Source organism: Nothobranchius furzeri, chromosome 6 (assembly GCF_043380555.1).
Source record: "Nothobranchius furzeri strain GRZ-AD chromosome 6, NfurGRZ-RIMD1, whole genome shotgun sequence".
Classification (NCBI taxonomy): domain Eukaryota; kingdom Metazoa; phylum Chordata; class Actinopteri; order Cyprinodontiformes; family Nothobranchiidae; genus Nothobranchius; species Nothobranchius furzeri.
Window position 1 is genome coordinate 62,074,193 of NC_091746.1, and position 11,209 is coordinate 62,085,401.

At 40.4% G+C, this 11,209-nt stretch overlaps 1 long non-coding RNA gene across 1 annotated transcript; it reads right to left on the reverse strand.

Annotated features, from left to right (window-relative positions):
• Positions 1–393: 393 nt before the first annotated feature.
• On the reverse strand, positions 394–4,676 carry LOC139070345 (uncharacterized). Its single transcript, XR_011520888.1, has 2 exons — positions 4,524–4,676; positions 394–1,981 (listed from the first exon to the last, which is right to left on the reverse strand). It is a non-coding gene; the product is annotated as an uncharacterized lncRNA (long non-coding RNA).
• Positions 4,677–11,209: the final 6,533 nt, after the last annotated feature.

Consider the following 11,209-nt stretch of genomic DNA (forward strand, 5'->3'; position numbering starts at 1 on the left):
TCTTGAAAAAAAATCTGATTATTTAATGGATCAGGCTTTAAAGCTGCATTTCTTAATTTGGAAAACAAATAAGCTTCCAACTTTTTTTTTCATGCCTCTTAACAACATGCTAACGTAGCATAGCTATAAAGATATTATGGAGATTTAAAAAAAAACTAAAAAAAAGTGGTTATTTCAGATTTGTCTAAAAACCTCAACCAATCGGGGTTTTTTTTCTTTCGGTTCGAAAGCAATGATTGGACAACTCGCCGAACCGCTGCATTTCTGCACGTCACAGTTATCTTCATTTTGTACATGGACTCTAATTTCAGTGTTCAGTTAGAATGTATATTCAGCAAAAGTGAGAATTTTGAAGAAAAGCATCATCGTCATGTTTACTACAAACACACCACATTTCCTGCACACTGCACCATGTTTATTTCCATGTTTGTGGTACAACACCTCCTCAGCCATCAGGCCCATGTGTCTGCCAGTCGAGCGTGACCGAGCTGCCCGAACTGGTGTCATCACAGCAATCCTCGGCATCAGAGAAAGAAGACATGTAGTGGAGGCCCGTCACGCGGTGGTAACTTCCCTGGAGCGTCTGTGGGTAGGAGGAGAGCTCAAAAGCCCTGCAGCCCGACCTTCTCACTCTTCCAGTCCACATGTCAACCAGCTGGGAACACATGGTGCAGCCCATGGTGAATGTGTGTGTGTGCGTGTGCGTGTGCGTGTGCGTGTGCGTGTGCGTGTGTGTGTGTGTGTGTGTGTGTGTGTGTGTGTGTGTGTGTGTGTGTGTGTGTGTGTGTGTGTGTGTGTGTGTGTGTGTGCAAAGATATTACAATGGTAACACTTTAATGCACTCGAGCGATCTAAACTTTCCAAAATGTTTGCAAACAGGCTCTTCTTACTCCCAGTTTCTTTACTACATTTACAAATTACACATGAAAGCGTTGGAGGCCATTTGTGCCTCTTGTTGCTTTATGACTAATAATTTTCTATAAAATGTCTTCAAAAGGTGAAAAGTGCACCCTCACGCTCACATTGATTTCCATTACATCCAGGCCCAGTAAACTGGAAGTGAAGAGTCTGTCTAACTGGTCACGGCTCTTACACAAAACAATGAACACACACACACACATTTGAAGTTGTGACCAGAATAACTCTGTTCGTTATGATTCAAGAATATTTTAGGTAGGCTTAGTATTGCACAGCAGACGTTTGTTTAATTAAGACCCAGTTATAGACAATTAGCCGGTGCATGTGTTCTTGTGTGTGATAAGTGCGTGGTTACCATGGTGACCCTAATGAGCTGTATTGATCTTAGTTATCAAAACTTAATGTATCTAAATCAACACAACCAAGTCCCAGATTATTAGTAGAATTTAAGGCTAATTTATGATGACATTCAAATTTCAGGGAGTTGGAATGGGCACGGGCTTGTATGATATTACTGTTGAGTTTAAAGGTACAGTCCTTATAGTATAAATGCCTGTAACTTGCCTGAAATGAGTTTGAAAAGTGTTTTTCTTCTTTTTCAAAAACAAAATATAAAAAAGAAATGGGAGGTGCACTTCAAAGTTTCACGAACAACAAATGTGCTAAGCCACTCTGAATCCTCTGTTAGCTTGTAATCAGAAGAACTCTGTTTAAATACCCACAGGGCAAATATGAGGTTAGAAAGTAGAGTCATAAAGCGCCGTTCTCAGGGTGTTCTCCCTCTCACAGCTGCCAGACACAATAATATTTATACAGGCTCCTCTTCCAAAAAGAAAAAAGAGATTTGGGAGTGAGTTCAGAGGGACAGTAGTTGTATTAGTGTTTTGCACTCAGTCCAGTGAGCCTGTTTTTAGAACGTTCAAGTGCCTTGCTCTTGTAATAATCCCCCTCTGGTCCTAAAACCACCGCACCGCCTCATTCTGGTGAGTTACTTCCTGCATGGTGTTTGTCGTGTTCTCCTTTGCTTTGTGGTGAAAGTCTGTCAGCAGAGATCTGATAGATGCTGGAGGAAAGGACACACAAGAGAGGTCAGTAGAACAATTTTGGATTCAGAAAAAATATTCTGTAATATCTGATCAAATTCTACTTGTAATGGAATCAACTGGGCGTCAAAAGAGAGAGCAGACTATATGAGAAATTTAATGCATGGTTAAATACTAAACAAAAGGGTTTAAATGTGTTTCTGCATTGCATCATCTAGGTGTGGCTCACTCTATATATTTGGTGGTCTCTAGTAGGAATGGATGTCTTGTAAGTCGTACGGTGGGGGGAAAATGCACAGGTGCACCTGTCTCAGGAACTATAAGGGTGTTTCTCAATGCCAAGGAACCTCGCCTTGATGTCTTGGCCCCGCCCCGGTTGCCTAGGAGATACGTCATTAGGAGCTGCCAAGATGTGTTCCAATGCTCATGTTCTACCGAGGCATGTGTTTGTTAGCCGTTTAGCTAGCTGAGCGAGGATACACAGGAGGTGTCTTGTAGCCTAGCCTTGGTCAAAAGTTACCCAGAACACACCGCAGTATTTTCAAAAGGATGGCAGATCAGAATCCGGCAGATGCTTTGGGGCCAAATTTCAAGTTTAAAAGTAAGTCAACTAATTTAAAATGTTTTTTTTAGATCCAAAGAAGTTAGTTATGGTTGGTTAGTTGCTTATTAGTTGCAGCTTCGGTGGCTAGCGGGTAGTAACTCACTTACATTTTTAATTTAATAAACATGTACACTATTTAAAAAGTAAAAGGCTTGTTACATATTTATATTGAAACTAATACATATAAAATATAACACTATCTCCCGTGACGTTATATGACCGCTGTGGAAGCCGCAGTCACGTGATGCAAGTCTGTTCCATTTAACTGTTTTCTTTGACCAAGGAAGGACAGTGTCCTCGTAAGCAAGGCGCCTGGCCTCGCAAGACATCGCCTCGCAAAGCAAGGCGCCTTGACATTGAGAAACACCCTAAGTGAGCCCCATCACAGTTAAGCTTCAGACGACAGAATTAGGAGTCTTATTTCCTGATATCTGGACATCTTGCTTCTGATTGGCTAACAGCAACACGACTCAACCACTGACTCTGTTTGCTTTGCAACACGGATTTTTCATCTCCACAAATAACACAAGCCTGAAGGAGTTCTGCCATGTGGTGGAGTTGCTAATGCTCATGGTTAGCTTCTACTAGTCGAGATCCTGTTTCTTGGATGCTAAACAAACAACAGCCTTCCCCTCATGAGTCAAGATGGGTGAGCCCATGAATGTTAATTAACAGTGTGACGTAGATCTGTCAGGCTTTTCAAATCCTAGAGTTTCACTATCAGAAGCTAATGCAGGAGAAAGGTGTAGGAGACTATTTTCATGTTCAGCCTGCATGGAAAACTCAGAGCAACTGATTATAATCAGAAAAAAAACGTATGCATTATAAAATACTGACTATCTATCAAATGGACACAGGGACACAAACTTAATTAGGATCAAAGTTGGTGTCTCCTAGTGGTTGGCTGCAGGAAAGTTTTAGGCCCCGCCTCTTCCAAATAAATGAGTAGCAAATTTTCCTAATAAAAAAACAGACTTCTGCAGATTCACTCTTTGTGTTTTGTTTTTTTTTGCCTACTGCTGGTATGCGCTTATCTTTTGTAGTACATGCATAGTTGTGCCTAAAAATCACCAGGATTGAGATTGTGGTTCAAACAAATACAACAACAAACAAATAACAACATATTACATCTTCGGTTTGCACAGCTGAATTTTCATCCGAACGATTTCTAAATCAATAAATGAAAAGGCCAATATAGAATTCAGAGGTCTAATTTTATTCTCCATCCATCTAATCAGAAAAACTAAAGTGTGTGCCTTCAGTGCAAGAGTTATGGGCACAGCCAAAAAAAGGATGCAAGTGACAAAAAACAAGGACATACTCAAGTGTTCATAATATGAAATGTTAAAAATTCATGCCATATTTGTAGTGACATAGCAACAAAATGTAGTTTTTTGTTATATAAAAGCATTTTAGAGCTAGGATGCTGCCTAATCTGGTTCTCAGGGGTATTTAGATTAATTTTAGTGCTGCCTCAGAATCTGGTGTTTCTTTTGCCAGTGCAGATCACAAAATAATAAGGGATTGTGGCTCAGAGACAGTCCCAGAGGACAGAAGGTGGTCTGCTGCATGCCACACCCATCCCATCTCGAGGAAAGGACACAGCAGAGGGGTTTGAGGGGGGGGGGGGGGGGGGGGGGTTGCCTCATCAGGCATCCCAAATTGTAAAACATTAACTAAGGGATGTTTAATTATTCGTCAACATCTTTGCTGAGTCATGAAACAGTCATTCCAGCACACATAAAACCCCACCTTTAGTATGATTTTCACGTCAGGAATTCCTAATAGTTTGTAAGCTGCACGTGTGTGCACTCCTGTTCAGACACACACACACACACACACACACACACACACACACACACGCTGCGGGAAACATGCTAGTGTTGCTGTAATGTGTAATGATGACCGGGAGCTCTCAGTAACTGCTAATCTATCACCCTTTTCTTTGTGCATCTTACCTGAAGAGTGTGTGTCGATGCTCTGGTCTGTGTGTGCGCCGCATCCTCCCAGCAGTCCGGTGCGGTTCCTCCGTAGTCTGGTTCTGTCTGAGCTCACTGCAGCCCAGCACACTGGGGCTTCTGATGACATCACAGTTCTCCACCTAGAGATGCTTTGTTTCTAAAATTAAATCAGGTGAAGCCTGCTCTTTGCCTCTGAAAGTCGACTGAAATGAGTCACTGAAATACCAGAAAGTGGATGTTTTACTTATTCCAGAGATTTAAAATGGCATTGATCTGGGGAGTTTACGATGAAAATTAAAGAAATGAACCGCACTATTTATTAAGTTGTCTTGTAAAAAGAGACCCACTATGAAAATGTGACTCTTTGCATCCTTTTATGCTACCATGTCTCTACTGCAACTACCCATTTATCCATTCATTATCGTCTGCCTGTCTGGAGTAGGGTCGTGGGGACAGGAGCCTAAGCCAGCCGAGAAACAGAGTCCCTCCAGCATGTCCCGAGTCTTCCTTTAGGTCTCCTCCCTATTGAACGTGTCCAGAAAACTTCACCAGGGAGGCGCCCAGAAGGCATCCCAACTACAGTAGGTGGCTTCACTCGATGTGGAGGAGCAGCAGGTCTACTCCAAACCCCTCCCGGATGACCGAGCTTCTCACCCTATCTCTAAAGGAGAGCCCAGCCACCCTGCGGAGAAAACTCATTTTGGGCACTTGTATCTGTGATCTCATTCTTTCGGTCACTACCCAAAGATCGTAGGTGAGGGTAGGAACGTAGATCGACCGGCTCAGCTCTCTCTTTCCCCACAACAGACCGGTACAGCGCCAATCCAGCTTTCGATCTCACGTTCCATTTATCCCTCACGTACTTAAACTTCTCCACTTCTCCCTGACCTGGAGAAGGCACTCTATTCCAATTAAAGAACACGGTCCGACTTGCCAACTTCCTCCTGGTAATGGGGCCCAAGCTCTGACACCGGTCATATGGAACTGCAAGTATAAACTCTCCAAATGCTTAAATGTCTTTATGTCCTCTGTGTTTGGTTTATATACCTAAAAACGAGTCGTTTCACAAACGATTGTGATGTCACAGTCAGGGAAATTAGCAAGGAATCCCTCGCCTGTAAAGTCCCCATCCACCAAACCTGTTCAGGATCCGACATTTTTGTTTTTGGAGATTCGGAGCTGGCTGGGAATTCAAAAGCTCCTGAAGGGTGTTTCTGTTCCATAAATTATGTCAAGTTGACCATCTTTTTCAGGAATACCCTGAATCAATTTTGCATCACAAAACTCAAGATAAACAAGTGAAATCACTCTGATGCAAGTTTTTGTTTTTGTCAATAACTTGATTCCTCTAAAAGAAGAGAAACTGAAACTAGCACAACAGGAGTTTCACAGATTAGTCGTATTTGTGCTTTGATGTGATCATTTCCCCCCAACTGTCCCAAATAGGTCCACATTTAGAAAACCAATTGGACAGTAGAACTGAGCTTGCCTTACTCCGTAGGAATGTAAATAACGGTTCAAAGAATACCTACTCCCCTTGACTCCTGGATTCCTGTCACAGACTTGCTGTCTCAGTGCTGGGATAACTGGGTAAGTGATCATTAAACAAAGCAGGTTCTCAGACATGATCTGTCCACACCGTCTCAAATAGATAAATTTAGTAACATTATTATACCTTAAAGGAAAGTCTGTTGCTCAGCCGTGACGTGTGAGCTTCGATTCCATGCATCCTTCTGTTGGGTCCTGTATTTGTTATGTGAAGCTGTGGTTGTGCATCTGCTGGTGAACAAGTCCAGTGGAGAAGGGAGGCTGGAGGTCAGATTTGAAGCAGATCTGCCACTCTCAGAAAAGGACTCATGTCTGACTGTTGTGCTTTCCACTCTGGCAGAAAAAATTAACTTTTGCAGCCATTGTTTTAAATTAGTTCAGTTGTTGTTTTGTTCTATTTTGCATCATGCTGTTGTTACACTGCAGGTCAACCACAAACAATAATCACTTCAGTTATGTCTAAACCCTTTTAACATATTTGTTTATTAATTTTACAGATGCTATAATTAACAGCCACTTGCATTTTACCTGACATGCAGTTATTTGGTCTGCGGGAGAAAAACCAGAGCACCTGCAGAATACCTATGCATGCTAACTCATTGCTGTACATTAATTTAAAAAAATTTGAAGTAATGCCTGTTATAAATGAATTTCTTGTGAGTCAGTCTCTGTGGGGGAAAAGCTCCCATGCTCCTGTTTCAGGAAGTAGAAGAACTTGAGTGTTTCCCTGTCTATTTGTGAAATTCAAAATGACCAATAGTATTTAAAAAAGAACAAGTAAGAAACCGTTTCTCTGCTGTTTTTAAAGCAGAAAGAATGGTTGGTCTGGGTGCCATACCATGTCAGAACAGTTTTACTCTGCATGAAAGACTTTGGCGCTGGAGTGGACAAATACATTTAATGTTAAAGCTCCATTAGTTGTCACACACACTGATGCGTGTGCGAAATTTGTTCTCCCATGGGGGAGCGGTGAACTGCAGACTCAGCTGTGCTCGGGAACCATTTGGTGGTTAACCACCCCCACCACCCCCACCCCCCCAATCCAACCCCTTAATGCTGAGAAGAGTCAAGCAGGGAGGCAATGGATCCCATTTGTTCAAAGTCTTTGGTATGACCCGACCAGGAATTGAACCCTGATCTCCCAGTCTCAGGGAGGACACTACCACTAGGCCACTGAGCTGATGGCAGACAAAACAAATTAGCCTGTCTTTAACACTTCTCTAACATGAACCTGTCTGCTTCCAAACACAAGAAAAAAATAAGGACATTCAGATCCAGGAGAAGGAAATTTTAATCATTAAATCGGTCATAATAATTACATCAGTAACATATCAAGACATCCCACTGAACTATGGTTGACCACAGCTTAAAAATCACCAAGGGCTTGACCACAAGAGCCGCACTTCGTAAAATGCATGGAAAACGTGAGTCACACAAAACCTCGTTAGCCGTGATATTTGCAATAAAGTGTTCAACCACAGTAACTCGTCTTTTCCAGGTTGGAAATCCGTCACACGCATCTGCATGCTGCAACATGACCTTACATATTTACAGGGTGGAGATAATTAAATAATTATCATTAAGGACTCCTTAACACTGGGCTACAACAGGCTGCACTGTCTCAGCTTTTACTGGCAGCTGTTCAAATAGTATACTAGTGTCTCCGAAGATTGCACTAATTTGGATTGCACTTGTTCCCCCTAAATGTATCTATATACTAATATAAAACATACTTTTGCAACATCAATAGTCTCCTGATAAAGAATGGTAATGTGTGAAAAGACAAACTTGTGCAACAAAACCCATCAGTGACCTTTTCTTATGAAAATTAAAGAAAATAAATGTGGACGTGTGGAAAATTAGGAGTTAAAGACAAAAATATTAACTAGAAATAGAATAGATTTTAACATCTTTGAATAGAATTGATACCAATAAGATCTTATCTTTACCGGCGTTGGTCCCACAATGATGGAGAGGAATAGCAAACAGTTAAGACATTTTAAGTTAAAGCGACAGTGTGTAGTTTCCCTGGGGATAGGGGGCAGTACATACCTAAATCATTGCAAGTTAGCATTATTTTTGTGTTCAAATAAGACCTTAACAACGGATGGCCATTAGGGTCAAAACACCCTGGGAGTGCAATCTCCACCAAAATAAATAGATCATCAGATTCCCTTTCATCACTGGCAATGACTGAAGAGGTAAATGTGTAAAGCGGCAGCGCTTATTAATGGTGAAAGTTATAAAACCGTTTGTTACAAATCAGTAAAAGCATTATGTCCTCACGGGTTTCTGTAGAAGGAAACATGGCATCCAAATTTATCTTGAGAGGCGCTATATAAAAGATAGTTTTCTTCCTTTCCAATATGGCGTCTCCCAGAGACTTAGACCCACTCCCATGTATTTTAGAACGGATTTCTATGATTATATGTTCTGAAACGGCCAATGTTTTTCAGCAACGGGGAATCTTTTCGATGGATATTTTTTTAGAGATTATTGGTTAAAAACTACAAATTGTCACTTTAAGTCATGTCCCATTTACAAGACGTTTCAAGGTAACACAGTCAAAAAAACAAATGTGAAAGTTGGACTTTACTCTATAAAAAGATTAACCTTGAATAAAATATCCATCATCTGCCAGAACACATCCCTTTTTATTAAAGGTGCAGTATGTAAGAATATAGGTAGAATTTTACAGTGAGAAAATCCCAAGAGTCTAATGTTTCAGTCATTTTGGAAGAATGGTTATACTTAAACATATATCCAGCTGGCTGTGGGGATTGTCAGTTGTTCTCCTTTCAAAACAAAGTAAGGAGGGACGTAACTATGGTTTACCAGTGAGAGCGGGGCTGCCGTCTCCTGCGAGCTAATAATGCAGCGCCGACAATTGTAATTTGACAACGGCCGGCAAAAAGCTCCAGAGTGTTTAAAGTGGTTGCAGTAAAGGGTGTGTTTTTACTTCATTTCTACATAATGCACTTTTAAAAATGCTTCAAAAACAACAAAAGTACATTAAGTAATTTACTAGATTTAAAAAAAATAATTTTTACCTAGCTTACGTTTCCAAAGCAAATATGTGGTGAGAACTGTGTTCATGTAAAATTTTTTGAGCTATGTTCTCGCTTCTTGATGTGTCAGGGGGACAGCTCAAGCCTCGAAGAGAACAAATAAATGTCTGAAAACAAGACTAAATGGGTAAAAGTTAAAGAAAACAGACTCTGATGCTACATCCAAAAGCTAAAACCGCTAACTTGCTGCTAGCTTAGTTGGTAACAGTTAATTATTTTCCAGTGAAGTTTGTGTTCAAGGTTTTAAAGTGTATACTTTAAAATTTCGAGCAGAAGATGTTTGTTAAGTTTATCAGGGAGCTGCAGCTAGCAAGCTCAAAGATTGCTAGCTGCTAACTAGCTAATGTCATCGTAAAATCAACCTTTTCTGCTGAAAAAACCCTCATCTATTTTTCTTAAAGTACGACTTATTTAAGATATAATATTTATACTACATTTTTTCCTATTTACAATATCTACTCATTCAGATTCTGGAGAGTTTAGCTTTTCCTGACACACTTGAGTCTTCTGTCAAACACGTCTTGCAGGTTTTGTTTCAACAAAAATAGAACAACAGAAAGTCAAGATGGGTGATTCCTTAGAAATTAAAGCATTGTGGAAAGATCTGAATATAACAGAGTCCCACCTCTAACTGAATATGGTGGGTGTGTCTGTGGCTTGAAGGCATCGTGGTTCAATGACGGGACTTCAGACAAGCTTTAGTAGTTCTACATAATTAAACCTGAATATTTTTGACTGAATTTAAAACCTTACTGATTGTTAACTGTAACAATATATGAGTAAATTTCAAATAGAAAAAAAGAGTGAACAGCACATCAAACCTGATGCAGCCCCGACTCCAGACCAAAAGGTGCCTCATTTATTTCTTCCTAAATCTAAATAAATTTCCTCCTAAGAAATGTTTTCCACTTCCAGAGCTTGACTTGGCAAGAAACGATCCCAACTAAATCAGTGAAAGTCTGTGCCAATGTACAATTGTGCACATGTGACTAGTTTCAACATCCATGTTGCATCTCAGCATGTTATAGGAGGAAAAGAAGTCAAAAGTAAAAGTAGTTGGGCTGACAAGTTGAACTAATACTTTAGCTCCAAAAATCCTGCTCAAATTATTTAAATAGATGTCCTAAACCAAATCCTTCACTGTCGCTTACATCATCCCTTCCTAACTCAATGTGAAATGAGAATAACCACGAGGATAATAAAGTGAGTATAAAGGTTATGAAGGTGCAACTACTCATGATCAGGATCACTAACAAACATATTGTTGATAAAAATCCACAGATGCACAAATATGTTTTTCAAAACTGTTTCATTGGACATATTTGGATTCCTGATTCACTGAAGAGCTAAACATAAGAAAATAAAACATGGTAAAAACCTGACGTAATGGCCTGTTATTAACAAACCTTTCTCAAACATCGGAGCAGTGGTTGACTACATATGCAGTGGTCTCTGCCTTGTAAGTCCAGGAACTAGCAGTGACCCACATTGAATAACAGCAATGTGACTCTACCACTGACTTGCAACGTGGATGTTTTATCTCCTTAAACAGCACAAAACCTGAAGGAGTTCTGCCGTGTGGTGATGTTGCTAATGCTAACGGTAAGCTTAAACTAGTCGAAACGTCCGCTGCCGTTTCCTGGATGTTAAAACAACAACAGCCTTCCTCGTCGTGAGTCGAGATGGATGAGTCCATGAATGCTAATTAACAGTGTGACGTAGATCTGTGAGAATGTTCAAATCCGGGATTTTCATCATCTATTTTCTACCAGAAGCTAATGCAGGAGATAGGTGTAGGAGACCATTTTCCTGTTCAGCCTGGATGAAAAACTCAAGAGTGACAGATTATAATCAGAAAAAAACATTTAAAAAATGTTCTTTCAGGCACCCACACCTTTAAAGCCTGCAACTGAAGAACTGATGAAAAAGTTTCTCTCATCACCTCTGATGAGTCGTTACCTTTCTCTCCTTTTTGTTTCACTGATGAAATGTTAATATTCACATGTATATATGCACTTATGCCTATTTCCCCATCCAGCTGGAAGAAACTTTACAAAAGCAGGTTTA